Source organism: Ptiloglossa arizonensis, chromosome 2, assembly GCF_051014685.1.
Source record: "Ptiloglossa arizonensis isolate GNS036 chromosome 2, iyPtiAriz1_principal, whole genome shotgun sequence".
Lineage (NCBI taxonomy): Eukaryota > Metazoa > Arthropoda > Insecta > Hymenoptera > Colletidae > Ptiloglossa > Ptiloglossa arizonensis.
In genome coordinates, this window is record NC_135049.1 from 1,456,693 (window position 1) to 1,475,816 (window position 19,124).

Here is a 19,124-nt window from a genome sequence, read left to right on the forward strand (position 1 = left end):
CGTATAACGTATAACGTATAACGTATAACGTATAACGTATAACGTATAACGTATAACGTATAACGTATAACGTATAACGTATAACGTATAACGTATAACGTATAACGTATAACGTATAACGTATAACGTATAACGTATAACGTATAACGAATAACTTTTAACGTATAACGTATAATGTATAACGTATAACGTATAACGTTTAACGTAATACGTATAACGTATAACGCACTACGTATAACATATAACGTATAACGTATAACGTATAAAGTATAACATATAACTTTTAACGTATAACGTATAACGTATAACGTAATACGTATAACGTATAACGTATTACGTATAACATATAACGTATAGCGTATAACGTATAACGTATAACGTATAACGTATAACGTATAACGTATAACGTATAACGTATAACGTATAACGTATAACGTATAACGTATAACGTATAACGTATAACGTATAACGTATAACGTATAACGTATAACGTATAACGTATAACGTATATCATATATAACGTATAACGTATAACGTATAAAGGATAACGTGTAACGTATATCGTATATCGTATATCGTATAACGAATAATGTACAACAAGTAACGTGTAACGTATAACGTATAAAGTATAACGTATAACGTATAACGTATAACGTATAACGTATAACGTAATACGTATAACGTATAACGTATTACGTATAACATATAACGTATAACGTATAACGTATAACGTATAACGTATAACGTATAACGTATAACGTATAACGTATAACGTATAACGTATAACGTATAACGTATAACGTATAACGTATAACGAATAACTTTTAACGTATAACGTATAATGTATAACGTATAACGTATAACGTATAACGTAATACGTATAACGTATAACGCACTACGTATAACATATAACGCATAACGTATAACGTATAAAGTATAACGTATAACTTTTAACGTATAACGTATAACGTATAACGTATTACGTATAACATATAACGTATAACGTATAACGTATAACGTATAACGTATAACGTATAACGTATAACGTATAACGTATATCGTATATCGTATGACGTATAACGTATAACGTATAGCGTATAACGTATAACGTATAACGTATAACGTATAACGTATAACGTATAACGTATAACGTATAACGTATAACGTATAACGTATAACGTATAACGTATAACGTATAACGTATAACGTATAAAGTATAACGTATAACGTATAACGTATAACGTATAACGTATAACGTATAACGTAATACGTATAACGTATAACGTATTACGTATAACATATAACGTATAACGTATAACGTATAACGTATAACGTATAACGTATAACGTATAACGTATAATGTATAACGTATATCGTATATCGTATGACGTATAACGTATAACGTATAGCGTATAACGTATAACGTATAACGTATAACGTATAACGTATAACGTATAACGTATAACGTATAACGTATAACGTATAACGTATAACGTATAACGTATAACGTATAACGTATAACGTATAACGTATAACGTATAACGTATAACGTATAACGTATAACGTATAACGTATAACGTATAACGTATAACGTATAACGTATAACGTATAACGTATAACGTATAGCGTATAACGTATATCGTATAACGTATAACGTATAACGTATAAAGGATAACGTGTAACGTATATCGTATATCGTATATCGTTTAACGAATAATGTACAACAAGTAACGTGTAACGTATAACGTATAAAGTATAACGTATAACGTATAACGTAATACGTATAACGTATAACGTATTACGTATAACATATAACGTATAACGTATAACGTATAACGTATAACGTATAGCGTATAACGTATATCGTATATCATATGACGTATAACGTATAACGTATAGCGTATAACGCATAACGTATAACGTATAACGTATAACGTATAACGTATAACGTATAACGTATAAAGTATAACGTATAACGTATAACGTATAACGTATAACGTATAACGTATAACGTAATCCGTATAACGTATAACGTATTACGTATAACATATAACGTATAACGTATAACGTATAACGTATAACGTATAACGTGTAACGTAAAACGTATAACGTATACCGTATAACGTATAACGTATAACGTATAACGTATAACGTATAACGTATAACGTATAACGTATAACGTATAACGTATAACGTATAACGTATAACGTATAACGTATAACGTATAACGTATAACGTATAACGTATAACGTATATCGTATAACGTATGACGTATGACGTATAACGTATAACGCATAACGTATAACGCATAACGTATAACGTATAACGTATAACGTATAACATATAACGTATAACGTATAACGAATAACTTTTAACGTATAACGTATAACGTATAACGTATAACGTATAACGTATATCGTATGACGTATTCCGTATAACGTATAGCGTATAACGTATAACGTATAACGTATAACGTATAACGTATTACGTATAACGTATAACGTATAACGTATAACGTATAACGTATAACGTATAACGTATAACGTATAACGTATAACGTATAACGTATAACGTATAACGTATAACGTATGACGTATGACGTATAACGTATAACGTATATCGTATAACGTATAACGTATAACGTATAACGTATAACGTATAACGTATAACGTATAACGTATAGCGTATAACGTATATCGTATAACGTATAACGTATAACGTATACAGGATAACGTGTAACGTATATCGTATATCGTATATCGTATATCGTATAACGAATAATGTACAACAAGTAACGTGTAACGTATAGCGTATAACGTATAACGTATAACGTATAACGTATAACGTATAACGTATAACGTATAACGTATAACGTATAACGTATATCGTATAACGTATGACGTATGACGTATAACGTATAACGCATAACGTATAACGCATAACGTATAACGTATAACGTATAACGTATAACATATAACGTATAACGTATAACGAATAACTTTTAACGTATAACGTATAATGTATAACGTATAACGTATAACGTATAACGTATAACTTTTAACGTGTAACGTGTAACGTAAAACGTATAACGTATAACGTATAACGTATAACGTATAACGTATAACGTATAACGTATAACGTATAACGTATAACGTATAACGTATAACGTATAACGTATAACGTATAACGTATAACGTATAACGTATAACGTATAACGTATAACGTATAACGTATAACGTATAACGTATAACGTATAACGTATAACGTATGACGTATGACGTATAACGTATAACGTATATCGTATAACGTATAACGTATAACGTATAACGTATAACGTATAACGTATAACGTATAACGTATAGCGTATAACGTATATCGTATAACGTATAACGTATAACGTATACAGGATAACGTGTAACGTATATCGTATATCGTATATCGTATATCGTATAACGAATAATGTACAACAAGTAACGTGTAACGTATAGCGTATAACGTATAACGTATAACGTATAACGTATAACGTATAACGTATAACGTATAACGTATAACGTATAACGTATAACGTATAACGTATAACGTATAACGTATAACGTATAGCGTATAACGTATAACGTATAACGTATAACGTATAACGTATAACGTATAACGTATAACGTATAACGTATAACGTATAACGTATAAAGTATAACGTATAACGTATAACGTATAACGTATAACGTATAACGTATAACGTAATACGTATAACGTATAACGTATTACGTATAACATATAACGTATAACGTATAACGTATAACGTATAACGTATAACGTATAACGTATAACGTATAATGTATAACGTATATCGTATATCGTATGACGTATAACGTATAACGTATAGCGTATAACGTATAACGTATAACGTATAACGTATAACGTATAACGTATAACGTATAACGTATAACGTATAACGTATAACGTATAACGTATAACGTATAACGTATAACGTATAACGTATAACGTATAACGTATAACGAATAACTTTTAACGTATAACGTATAATGTATAACGTATAACGTATAACGTTTAACGTAATACGTATAACGTATAACGCACTACGTATAACATATAACGTATAACGTATAACGTATAAAGTATAACATATAACTTTTAACGTATAACGTATAACGTATAACGTAATACGTATAACGTATAACGTATTACGTATAACATATAACGTATAGCGTATAACGTATAACGTATAACGTATAACGTATAACGTATAACGTATAACGTATAACGTATAACGTATAACGTATAACGTATAACGTATAACGTATAACGTATAACGTATAACGTATAACGTATAACGTATAACGTATAACGTATAACGTATAACGTATAACGTATAACGTATATCATATATAACGTATAACGGATAACGTATAAAGGATAACGTGTAACGTATATCGTATATCGTATATCGTATAACGAATAATGTACAACAAGTAACGTGTAACGTATAACGTATAAAGTATAACGTATAACGTATAACGTATAACGTATAACGTATAACGTATAACGTATAACGTATAACGTATAACGTATAACGTATAACGTATAACGTATAACGTATAACGTATAACGTATAACGTATAACGTATAGCGTATAACGTATATCGTATAACGTATAACGTATAACGTATAAAGGATAACGTGTAACGTATATCGTATATCGTATATCGTTTAACGAATAATGTACAACAAGTAACGTGTAACGTATAACGTATAAAGTATAACGTATAACGTATAACGTAATACGTATAACGTATAACGTATTACGTATAACATATAACGTATAACGTATAACGTATAACGTATAACGTATAGCGTATAACGTATATCGTATATCATATGACGTATAACGTATAACGTATAGCGTATAACGCATAACGTATAACGTATAACGTATAACGTATAACGTATAACGTATAACGTATAAAGTATAACGTATAACGTATAACGTATAACGTATAACGTATAACGTATAACGTAATCCGTATAACGTATAACGTATTACGTATAACATATAACGTATAACGTATAACGTACAACGTATAACGTATAACGTGTAACGTAAAACGTATAACGTATACCGTATAACGTATAACGTATAACGTATAACGTATAACGTATAACGTATAACGTATAACGTATAACGTATAACGTATAACGTATAACGTATAACGTATAACGTATAACGTATAACGTATAACGTATAACGTATAACGTATAACGTATATCGTATAACGTATGACGTATGACGTATAACGTATAACGCATAACGTATAACGCATAACGTATAACGTATAACGTATAACGTATAACATATAACGTATAACGTATAACGAATAACTTTTAACGTATAACGTATAATGTATAACGTATAACGTATAACGTATAACGTATAACTTTTAACGTGTAACGTGTAACGTAAAACGTATAACGTATAACGTATAACGTATAACGTATAACGTATAACGTATAACGTATAACGTATAACGTATAACGTATAACGTATAACGTATAACGTATAACGTATAACGTATAACGTATAACGTATAACGTATAACGTATAACGTATAACGTATAACGTATAACGTATAACGTATAACGTATAACGTATAACGTATAACGTATAACGTATAACGTATAACGTATAACGTATAACGTATAACGTATAACGAATAACTTTTAACGTATAACGTATAATGTATAACGTATAACGTATAACGTTTAACGTAATACGTATAACGTATAACGCACTACGTATAACATATAACGTATAACGTATAACGTATAAAGTATAACATATAACTTTTAACGTATAACGTATAACGTATAACGTAATACGTATAACGTATAACGTATTACGTATAACATATAACGTATAGCGTATAACGTATAACGTATAACGTATAACGTATAACGTATAACGTATAACGTATAACGTATAACGTATAACGTATAACGTATAACGTATAACGTATAACGTATAACGTATAACGTATAACGTATAACGTATAACGTATAACGTATAACGTATAACGTATATCATATATAACGTATAACGTATAACGTATAAAGGATAACGTGTAACGTATATCGTATATCGTATATCGTATAACGAATAATGTACAACAAGTAACGTGTAACGTATAACGTATAAAGTATAACGTATAACGTATAACGTATAACGTATAACGTATAACGTAATACGTATAACGTATAACGTATTACGTATAACATATAACGTATAACGTATAACGTATAACGTATAACGTATAACGTATAACGTATAACGTATAACGTATAACGTATAACGTATAACGTATAACGTATAACGTATAACGTATAACGAATAACTTTTAACGTATAACGTATAACGTATAACGTATTACGTATAACATATAACGTATAACGTATAACGTATAACGTATAACGTATAACGTATAACGTATAACGTATAACGTATATCGTATATCGTATGACGTATAACGTATAACGTATAGCGTATAACGTATAACGTATAACGTATAACGTATAACGTATAACGTATAACGTATAACGTATAACGTATAACGTATAACGTATAACGTATAACGTATAACGTATAACGTATAACGTATAACGTATAACGTATAACGTATAACGTATAACGTATAACGTATAACGTATAACGTATAACGTATAACGTATAACGTATAACGTATAGCGTATAACGTATATCGTATAACGTATAACGTATAACGTATAAAGGATAACGTGTAACGTATATCGTATATCGTATATCGTTTAACGAATAATGTACAACAAGTAACGTGTAACGTATAACGTATAAAGAATAACGTATAACGTATAACGTATAACGTATAACGTATAACGTAATACGTATAACGTATAACGTATTACGTATAACATATAACGTATAACGTATAACGTATAACGTATAACGTATAACGTATAACGTATAACGTATAACGTATAACGTATAACGTATAACGTATAACGTATAACGTATAACGTATAACGTATAACGTATATCGTATATCGTTTAACGAATAATGTACAACAAGTAACGTATAACGTATAAAGGATAACGTGTAACGTATATCGTATATCGTATATCGTTTAACGAATAATGTACAACAAGTAACGTGTAACGTATAACGTATAAAGTATAACGTATAACGTATAACGTATAACGTATAACGTATAACGTATAACGTATAACGTAATACGTATAACGTATAACGTATTACGTATAACATATAACGTATAACGTATAACGTATAACGTATAACGTATAACGTATAACGTATAACGTATAACGTATAACGTATAACGTATATCGTATATCGTATGACGTATAACGTATAACGTATAGCGTATAACGTATAACGTATAACGTATAACGTATAACGTATAACGTATAACGTATAACGTATAACGTATAACGTATAACGTATAACGTATAACGTATAACGTATAACGTATAACGTATAACGTATAACGTATAACGTATAACGTGTAAAGGATAACGTGTAACGTATATCGTATATCGTATATCGTTTAACGAATAATGTACAACAAGTAACGTGTAACGTATAACGTATAAAGTATAACGTATAACGTATAACGTATAACGTATAACGTATAACGTAATACGTATAACGTATAACGTATTACGTATAACATATAACGTATAACGTATAACGTATAACGTATAACGTATAACGTATAACGTATAACGTATAACGTATAACGTATAACGTATAACGTATAACGTATAACGTATAACGTATAACGTATAACGTATAACGTATATCGTATATCGTTTAACGAATAATGTACAACAAGTAACGTGTAACGTATAACGTATAAAGTATAACGTATATCGTATAACGTATAACGTATAAAGGATAACGTGTAACGTATATCGTATATCGTATATCGTATATCGTATAACGAATAATGTACAACAAGTAACGTGTAACGTATAACGTATAAAGTATAACGTATAACGTATAACGTATAACGTATAACGTATAACGTAATACGTATAACGTATAACGTATTACGTATAACATATAACGTATAACGTATAACGTATAACGTATAACGTATAACGTATAACGTATAACGTATAACGTATAACGTATAACGTATAACGTATAACGTATAACGTATAACGAATAACTTTTAACGTATAACGTATAATGTATAACGTATAACGTATAACGTATAACGTAATACGTATAACGTATAACGCACTACGTATAACATATAACGTATAACGTATAACGTATAAAGTATAACGTATAACTTTTAACGTATAACGTATAACGTATAACGTATTACGTATAACATATAACGTATAACGTATAACGTATAACGTATAACGTATAACGTATAACGTATAACGTATAACGTATATCGTATATCGTATGACGTATAACGTATAACGTATAGCGTATAACGTATAACGTATAACGTATAACGTATAACGTATAACGTATAACGTATAACGTATAACGTATAACGTATAACGTATAACGTATAACGTATAACGTATAACGTATAACGTATAACGTATAACGTATAACGTATAACGTATAACGTATAGCGTATAACGTATATCGTATAACGTATAACGTATAACGTATAAAGGATAACGTGTAACGTATATCGTATATCGTATATCGTTTAACGAATAATGTACAACAAGTAACGTGTAACGTATAACGTATAAAGTATAACGTATAACGTATAACGTATAACGTATAACGTATAACGTAATACGTATAACGTATAACGTATTACGTATAACATATAACGTATAACGTATAACGTATAACGTATAACGTATAACGTATAACGTATAACGTATAACGTATAACGTATAACGTATAACGTATAACGTATAACGTATAACGTATAACGTATATCGTATATCGTTTAACGAATAATGTACAACAAGTAACGTGTAACGTATAACGTATAAAGTATAACGTATATCGTATATCGTATGACGTATAACGTATAACGTATAGCGTATAACGTATAACGTATAACGTATAACGTATAACGTATAACGTATAACGTATAACGTATAACGTATAACGTATAACGTATAAAGTATAACGTATAACGTATAACGTATAACGTATAACGTATAACGTATAACGTAATACGTATAACGTATATCGTATAACGTATAACGTATAACGTATAACGTATAACGTATAACGTATAACTTATAACGTATAACGTATAACGTATAACGTATAACGTATAACGTATATCGTATAACGTATAACGTATAACGTATAAAGGATAACGTGTAACGTATATCGTATATCGTATATCGTTTAACGAATAATGTACAACAAGTAACGTGTAACGTATAACGTATAAAGTATAACGTATAACGTATAACGTATAACGTATAACGTATAACGTATAACGTAATACGTATAACGTATAACGTATTACGTATAACATATAACGTATAACTTATAACGTATAACGTATAACGTATAACGTATAACGTATAACGTATAACGTATAACGTATAACGTATAACGTATATCGTATATCGTATGACGTATAACGTATAACGTATAGCGTATAACGTATAACGTATAATGTATAACGTATAACGTATAACGTATAACGTATAACGTATAAAGTATAACGTATAACGTATAACGTATAACGTATAACGTATAACGTATAACGTAATACGTATAACGTATAACGTATTACGTATAACATATAACGTATAACGTATAACGTATAACGTATAACGTATAACGTATAACGTATAACGTATAACGTATAACGTATATCGTATATCGTATGACGTATAACGTATAACGTATAGCGTATAACGTATATCGTTTAACGAATAATGTACAACAAGTAACGTGTAACGTATAACGTATAAAGTATAACGTATAACGTATAACGTATAACGTATAACGTATAACGTATAACGTATAACGTAATACGTATATCGTATAACGTATAACGTATAACGTATAAAGGATAACGTGTAACGTATATCGTATATCGTATATCGTTTAACGAATAATGTACAACAAGTAACGTGTAACGTATAACGTATAAAGTATAACGTATAACGTATAACGTATAACGTATAACGTATAACGTAATACGTATAACGTATAACGTATTACGTATAACATATAACGTATAACGTATAACGGATAACGTATAACGTATAACGTATAACGTATAACGTATAACGTATAACGTATATCGTATATCGTATGACGTATAATGTATAACGTATAGCGTATAACGTATAACGTAATACGTATAACGTATAAAGTATAACGTATAACGTATAACGTATAACGTATAACGTATAACGTAATACGTATAACGTATAACGTATTACGTATAACATATAACGTATAACTTATAACGTATAACGTATAACGTATAACGTATAACGTATAACGTATAACGTATAACGTATAACGTATAACGTATAACGTATAACGTATAACGTATAACGTATAAAGTATAACGTATAACGTATAACGTATAACGTATAACGTATAACGTATAACGTAATACGTATAACGTATAACGTAAATCGTATAACGTATAACGTATAACGTATAAAGGATAACGTGTAACGTATATCGTATATCGTATATCGTTTAACGAATAATGTACAACAAGTAACGTGTAACGTATAACGTATAAAGTATAACGTATAACGTATAACGTATAACGTATAACGTATAACGTAATACGTATAACGTATAACGTATTACGTATAACATATAACGTATAGCGTATAACGTATAACGTATAACGTATAACGTATAACGTATAACGTATAACGTATAACGTATAACGTATAACGTATAACGTATAACGTATAACGTATAACGTATAACGTATAACGTATAACGTATAACGTATAACGTATAACGTATAACGTATAACGTATAACGTATATCGTATAACGTATAACGTATAACGTATAAAGGATAACGTGTAACGTATATCGTATATCGTATATCGTATAACGAATAATGTACAACAAGTAACGTGTAACGTATAACGTATAAAGTATAACGTATAACGTATAACGTATAACGTATAACGTATAACGTAATACGTATAACGTATAACGTATAACGTATAACGTATAACGTATAACGTATAACGTATAACGTATAACGTATAACGTATATCGTATATCGTATGACGTATAACGTATAACGTATAGCGTATAACGTATAACGTATAACCTATAACGTATAACGTATAACGTATAACGTATAACGTATAACGTATAACGTATAACGTATAACGTATAACGTATAACGTATAACGTATAACATATAACGTATAACGTATAACGTATAAAGTATAACGTATAACTTTTAACGTATAACGTATAACTTTTAACGTATAACGTATAACGTATAACGTATTACGTATAACATATAACGTATAACGTATAACGTATAACGTATAACGTATAACGTATAACGTATAACGTATAACGTATAACGTATATCGTATATCGTATGACGTATAACGTATAACGTATAGCGTATAACGTATAACGTATAACCTATAACGTATAACGTATAACGTATAACGTATAACGTATAACGTATAACGTATAACGTATAACGTATAACGTATAACGTATAACGTGTAACGTATAACGTATAACGTATAACGTATAACGTATAACGTATAACGTATAACGTATAACGTATATCGTATAACGTATAACGTATAACGTATATCGTATATCGTATGACGTATAACGTATAACGTATAGCGTATAACGTATAACGTATAACCTATAACGTATAACGTATAACGTATAACGTATAACGTATAACGTATAACGTATAACGTATAAAGTATAACGTATAACTTTTAACGTATAACGTATAACTTTTAACGTATAACGTATAACGTATAACGTATTACGTATAACATATAACGTATAACGTATAACGTATAACGTATAACGTATAACGTATAACGTATAACGTATAACGTATAACGTATATCGTATATCGTATGACGTATAACGTATAACGTATAGCGTATAACGTATAACGTATAACCTATAACGTATAACGTATAACGTATAACGTATAACGTATAACGTATAACGTATATCGTATATCGTATGACGTATAACGTATAACGTATAGCGTATAACGTATAACGTATAACCTATAACGTATAACGTATAACGTATAACGTAATACGTATAACGTATAACGTAAATCGTATAACGTATAACGTATAACGTATAAAGGATAACGTGTAACGTATATCGTATATCGTATATCGTTTAACGAATAATGTACAACAAGTAACGTGTAACGTATAACGTATAAAGTATAACGTATAACGTATAACGTATAACGTATAACGTATAACGTAATACGTATAACGTATAACGTATTACGTATAACATATAACGTATAGCGTATAACGTATAACGTATAACGTATAACGTATAACGTATAACGTATAACGTATAACGTATAACGTATAACGTATAACGTATAACGTATAACGTATAACGTATAACGTATAACGTATAACGTATAACGTATAACGTATAACGTATAACGTATAACGTATAACGTATATCGTATAACGTATAACGTATAACGTATAAAGGATAACGTGTAACGTATATCGTATATCGTATATCGTATAACGAATAATGTACAACAAGTAACGTGTAACGTATAACGTATAAAGTATAACGTATAACGTATAACGTATAACGTATAACGTATAACGTAATACGTATAACGTATAACGTATAACGTATAACGTATAACGTATAACGTATAACGTATAACGTATAACGTATAACGTATATCGTATATCGTATGACGTATAACGTATAACGTATAGCGTATAACGTATAACGTATAACCTATAACGTATAACGTATAACGTATAACGTATAACGTATAACGTATAACGTATAACGTATAACGTATAACGTATAACGTATAACGTATAACATATAACGTATAACGTATAACGTATAAAGTATAACGTATAACTTTTAACGTATAACGTATAACTTTTAACGTATAACGTATAACGTATAACGTATTACGTATAACATATAACGTATAACGTATAACGTATAACGTATAACGTATAACGTATAACGTATAACGTATAACGTATAACGTATATCGTATATCGTATGACGTATAACGTATAACGTATAGCGTATAACGTATAACGTATAACCTATAACGTATAACGTATAACGTATAACGTATAACGTATAACGTATAACGTATAACGTATAACGTATAACGTATAACGTATAACGTGTAACGTATAACGTATAACGTATAACGTATAACGTATAACGTATAACGTATAACGTATAACGTATATCGTATAACGTATAACGTATAACGTATATCGTATATCGTATGACGTATAACGTATAACGTATAGCGTATAACGTATAACGTATAACCTATAACGTATAACGTATAACGTATAACGTATAACGTATAACGTATAACGTATAACGTATAACGTATAACGTATAACGTATAACGTATAACATATAACGTATAACGTATAACGTATAAAGTATAACGTATAACTTTTAACGTATAACGTATAACTTTTAACGTATAACGTATAACGTATAACTTATTACGTATAACATATAACGTATAACGTATAACGTATAACGTATAACGTATAACGTATAACGTATAACGTATAACGTATAACGTATATCGTATATCGTATGACGTATAACGTATAACGTATAGCGTATAACGTATAACGTATAACCTATAACGTATAACGTATAACGTATAACGTATAACGTATAACGTATAACGTATAACGTATAACGTATAACGTATAACGTATAACGTGTAACGTATAACGTATAACGTATAACGTATAACGTATAACGTATAACGTAATACGTATAACGTATAACGTATTACGTATAACATATAACGTATAACGTATAACGGATAACGTATAACGCATAACGTATAACGTATAACGTATAACGTATAACGTATATCGTATATCGTATGACGTATAACGTATAACGTATAGCGTATAACGTATAACGTATAACGTATAACGTATAACGTATAAGGTATAACGTATAACGTATAACGTATAACGTATAAAGTATAACGTATAATGTATAACGTATAACGTATAACGTATAACGTATAACGTAATACGTATAACGTATAACGTAAATCGTATAACGTATAACGTATAACGTATAAAGGATAACGTGTAACGTATATCGTATATCGTATATCGTTTAACGAATAATGTACAACAAGTAACGTGTAACGTATAACGTATAAAGTATAACGTATAACGTATAACGTATAACGTATAACGTATAACGTAATACGTATAACGTATAACGTATTACGTATAACATATAACGTATAACGTATAACGTATAACGTATAACGTATAACGTATAACGTATATCGTATATCGTATGACGTATAACGTATAACGTATAGCGTATAACGTATAACGTATAACGTATAACGTATAACGTATAACGTATAACGTATAACGTATAACGTATAACGTATAACGTATAACGTATAACGTATAACGTATAACGTATAACGTATAACGTATAACGTATAACGTATAACGTATAACGTATAACGTATAACGTATAACGTATAACGTATAACGTATATCGTATATCGTTTAACGAATAATGTACAACAAGTAACGTGTAACGTATAACGTATAAAGTATAACGTATATCGTATATCGTATGACGTATAACGTATAACGTATAGCGTATAACGTAAAACGTATAACGTATAACGTATAACGTATAACGTATAACGTATAACGTATAACGTATAACGTATAAAGTATAACGTATAACGTATAACGTATAACGTATAACGTATAACGTATAACGTAATACGTATAACGTATATCGTATAACGTATAACGTATAACGTATAACGTATAACGTATAACGTATAACGTATAACGTATAACGTATAACGTATAACGTATAACGTATAACGTATATCGTATAACGTATAACGTATAACGTATAAAGGATAACGTGTAACGTATATCGTATATCGTATATCGTTTAACGAATAATGTACAACAAGTAACGTGTAACGTATAACGTATAAAGTATAACGTATAACGTATAACGTATAACGTATAACGTAATACGTATAACGTATAACGTATTACGTATAACATATAACGTATAACGTATAACGTATAACGTATAACGTATAACGTATAACGTATATCGTATATCGTATGACGTATAACGTATAACGTATAGCGTATAACGTATAACGTATAACGTATAACGTATAACGTATAACGTATAACGTATAACGTATAACGTATAACGTATAACGTATAACGTATAACGTATAACGTATAACGTATAACGTATAACGTATAACGTATAACGTATAACGTATAACGTATAACGTATAACGTATAACGTATAACGTATAACGTATAACGTATAACGTATAACGTATATCGTATATCGTTTAACGAATAATGTACAACAAGTAACGTGTAACGTATAACGTATAAAGTATAACGTATATCGTATATCGTATGACGTATAACGTATAACGTATAGCGTATAACGTATAACGTATAACGTATAACGTATAACGTATAACGTATAACGTATAACGTATAACGTATAACGTATAAAGTATAACGTATAACGTATAACGTATAACGTATAACGTATAACGTATAACGTATAACGTAATACGTATAACGTATATCGTATAACGTATAACGTATAACGTATAACGTATAACGTATAACGTATAACGTATAACGTATAACGTATAACGTATAACGTATAACGTATAACGTATATCGTATAACGTATAACGTATAACGTATAAAGGATAACGTGTAACGTATATCGTATATCGTATATCGTTTAACGAATAATGTACAACAAGTAACGTGTAACGTATAACGTATAAAGTATAACGTATAACGTATAACGTATAACGTATAACGTATAACGTATAACGTAATACGTATAACGTATAACGTATTACGTATAACATATAACGTATAACGTATAACGTATAACGTATAACGTATAACGTATAACGTATAACGTATAACGTATAACGTATAACGTATAACGTATATCGTATATCGTATGACGTATAACGTATAACGTATAGCGTATAACGTATAACGTATAACGTATAACGTATAACGTATAACGTATAACGTATAACTTATAAAGTATAACGTATAACGTATAACGTATAACGTATAACGTATAACGTATAACGTAATACGTATAACGTATAACGTATTACGTATAACATATAACGTATAACGTATAACGTATAACGTATAACGTATAACGTATAACGTATAACGTATAACGTATAACGTATATCGTATATCGTATGACGTATAACGTATAACGTATAGCGTATAACGTATATCGTTTAACGAATAATGTACAACAAGTAACGTGTAACGTATAACGTATAAAGTATAACGTATAACGTATAACGTATAACGTATAACGTATAACGTATAACGTAATACGTATATCGTATAACGTATAACGTATAACGTATAAAGGATAACGTGTAACGTATATCGTATATCGTATATCGTTTAACGAATAATGTACAACAAGTAACGTGTAACGTATAACGTATAAAGTATAACGTATAACGTATAACGTATAACGTATAACGTATAACGTATAACGTAATACGTATAACGTATAACGTATTACGTATAACATATAACGTATAACGTATAACGGACAACGTATAACGTATAACGTATAACGTATAACGTATAACGTATAACGTATAACGTATATCGTATATCGTATGACGTATAACGTATAACGTATAGCGTATAACGTATAACGTATAACGTATAACGTATAACGTATAACGTATAACGTATAACGTATAACGTATAACGTATAAAGTATAACGTATAACGTATAACGTATAACGTATAACGTATAACGTATAACGTAATACGTATAACGTATAACGTAAATCGTATAACGTATAACGTATAACGTATAAAGGATAACGTGTAACGTATATCGTGTATCGTATATCGTTTAACGAATAATGTACAACAAGTAACGTGTAACGTATAACGTATAAAGTATAACGTATAACGTATAACGTATAACGTATAACGTATAACGTAATACGTATAACGTATAACGTATTACGTATAACATATAACGTATAGCGTATAACGTATAACGTATAACGTATAACGTATAACGTATAACGTATAACGTATATCGTATATCGTATGACGTATAACGTATAACGTATAGCGTATAACGTATAACGTATAACGTATAACGTATAACGTATAACGTATAACGTATAACGTATAACGTATAACGTATAACGTATAACGTATAACGTATAACGTATAACGTATAACGTATAACGTATAACGTATAACGTATAACGTATAACGTATAACGTATAACGTATAACGTATAACGTATAACGTATAACGTATAACGTATAACGTATAACGTAATACGTATAACGTATAACGTATTACGTATAACATATAACGTATAACGTATAACGTATAACGTATAACGTATAACGTATAACGTATATCGTATATCGTATGACGTATAACGTATAACGTATAGCGTATAATGTATAACGTATAACGTATAACGTATAACGTATAACGTATAACGTATAACGTATAACGTATAACGTATAACGTATAACGTATAACGTATAACGTATAACGTATAACGTATAACGTATAACGTATAACGTATAACGTATAACGTATAACGTATAACGTATAACGTATAACGTATAACGTATAACGTATAACGTATAGCGTATAACGTATATCGTATAACGTATAACGTATAACGTATAAAGGATAACGTGTAACGTATATCGTATATCGTATATCGTTTAACGAATAATGTACAACAAGTAACGTGTAACGTATAACGTATAAAGTATAACGTATAACGTATAACGTAATACGTATAACGTATAACGTATTACGTATAACATATAACGTATAACGTATAACGTATAACGTATAACGTATAACGTATAACGTATAACGTATAACGTATAACGTATAACGTATAACGTATAACGTATAACGTATAACGTATAACGTATAACGTATATCGTATATCGTATGACGTATAACGTATAACGTATAGCGTATAACGTATAACGTATAACGTATAACGTATAACGTATAACGTATAACGTATAACGTATAACGTATAACGTATAACGTATAACGTATAACGTATAACGTATAACGTATAACGTATAACGTATATCGTATAACGTATGACGTATGACGTATAACGTATAACGCATAACGTATAACGCATAACGTATAACGTATAACGTATAACGTATAACATATAACGTATAACGTATAACGAATAACTTTTAACGTATAACGTATAATGTATAACGTATAACGTATAACGTATAACGTATAACGTATAACTTTTAACGTGTAACGTAAAACGTATAACGTATAACGTATAACGTATAACGTATAACGTATAACGTATAACGTATAACGTATAACGTATAACGTATAACGTATAACGTATAACGTATAACGTATAACGTATAACGTATAACGTATAACGTATAACGTATAACGTATAACGTATAACGTATAACGTATAACGTATAACGTATAACGTAATACGTATAACGTATAACGTATAACGTATAACGTATAACGTATAACGTAATACGTATAACGTATATCGTATAACGTATAACGTATAACGTATAAAGGATAACGTGTAACGTATATCGTATATCGTATATCGTATAACGAATAATGTACAACAAGTAACGTGTAACGTATAACGTATAAAGTATAACGTATAACGTATAACGTATAACGTATAACGTATAACGTAATACGTATAACGTATAACGTATTACGTATAACATATAACGTATAAC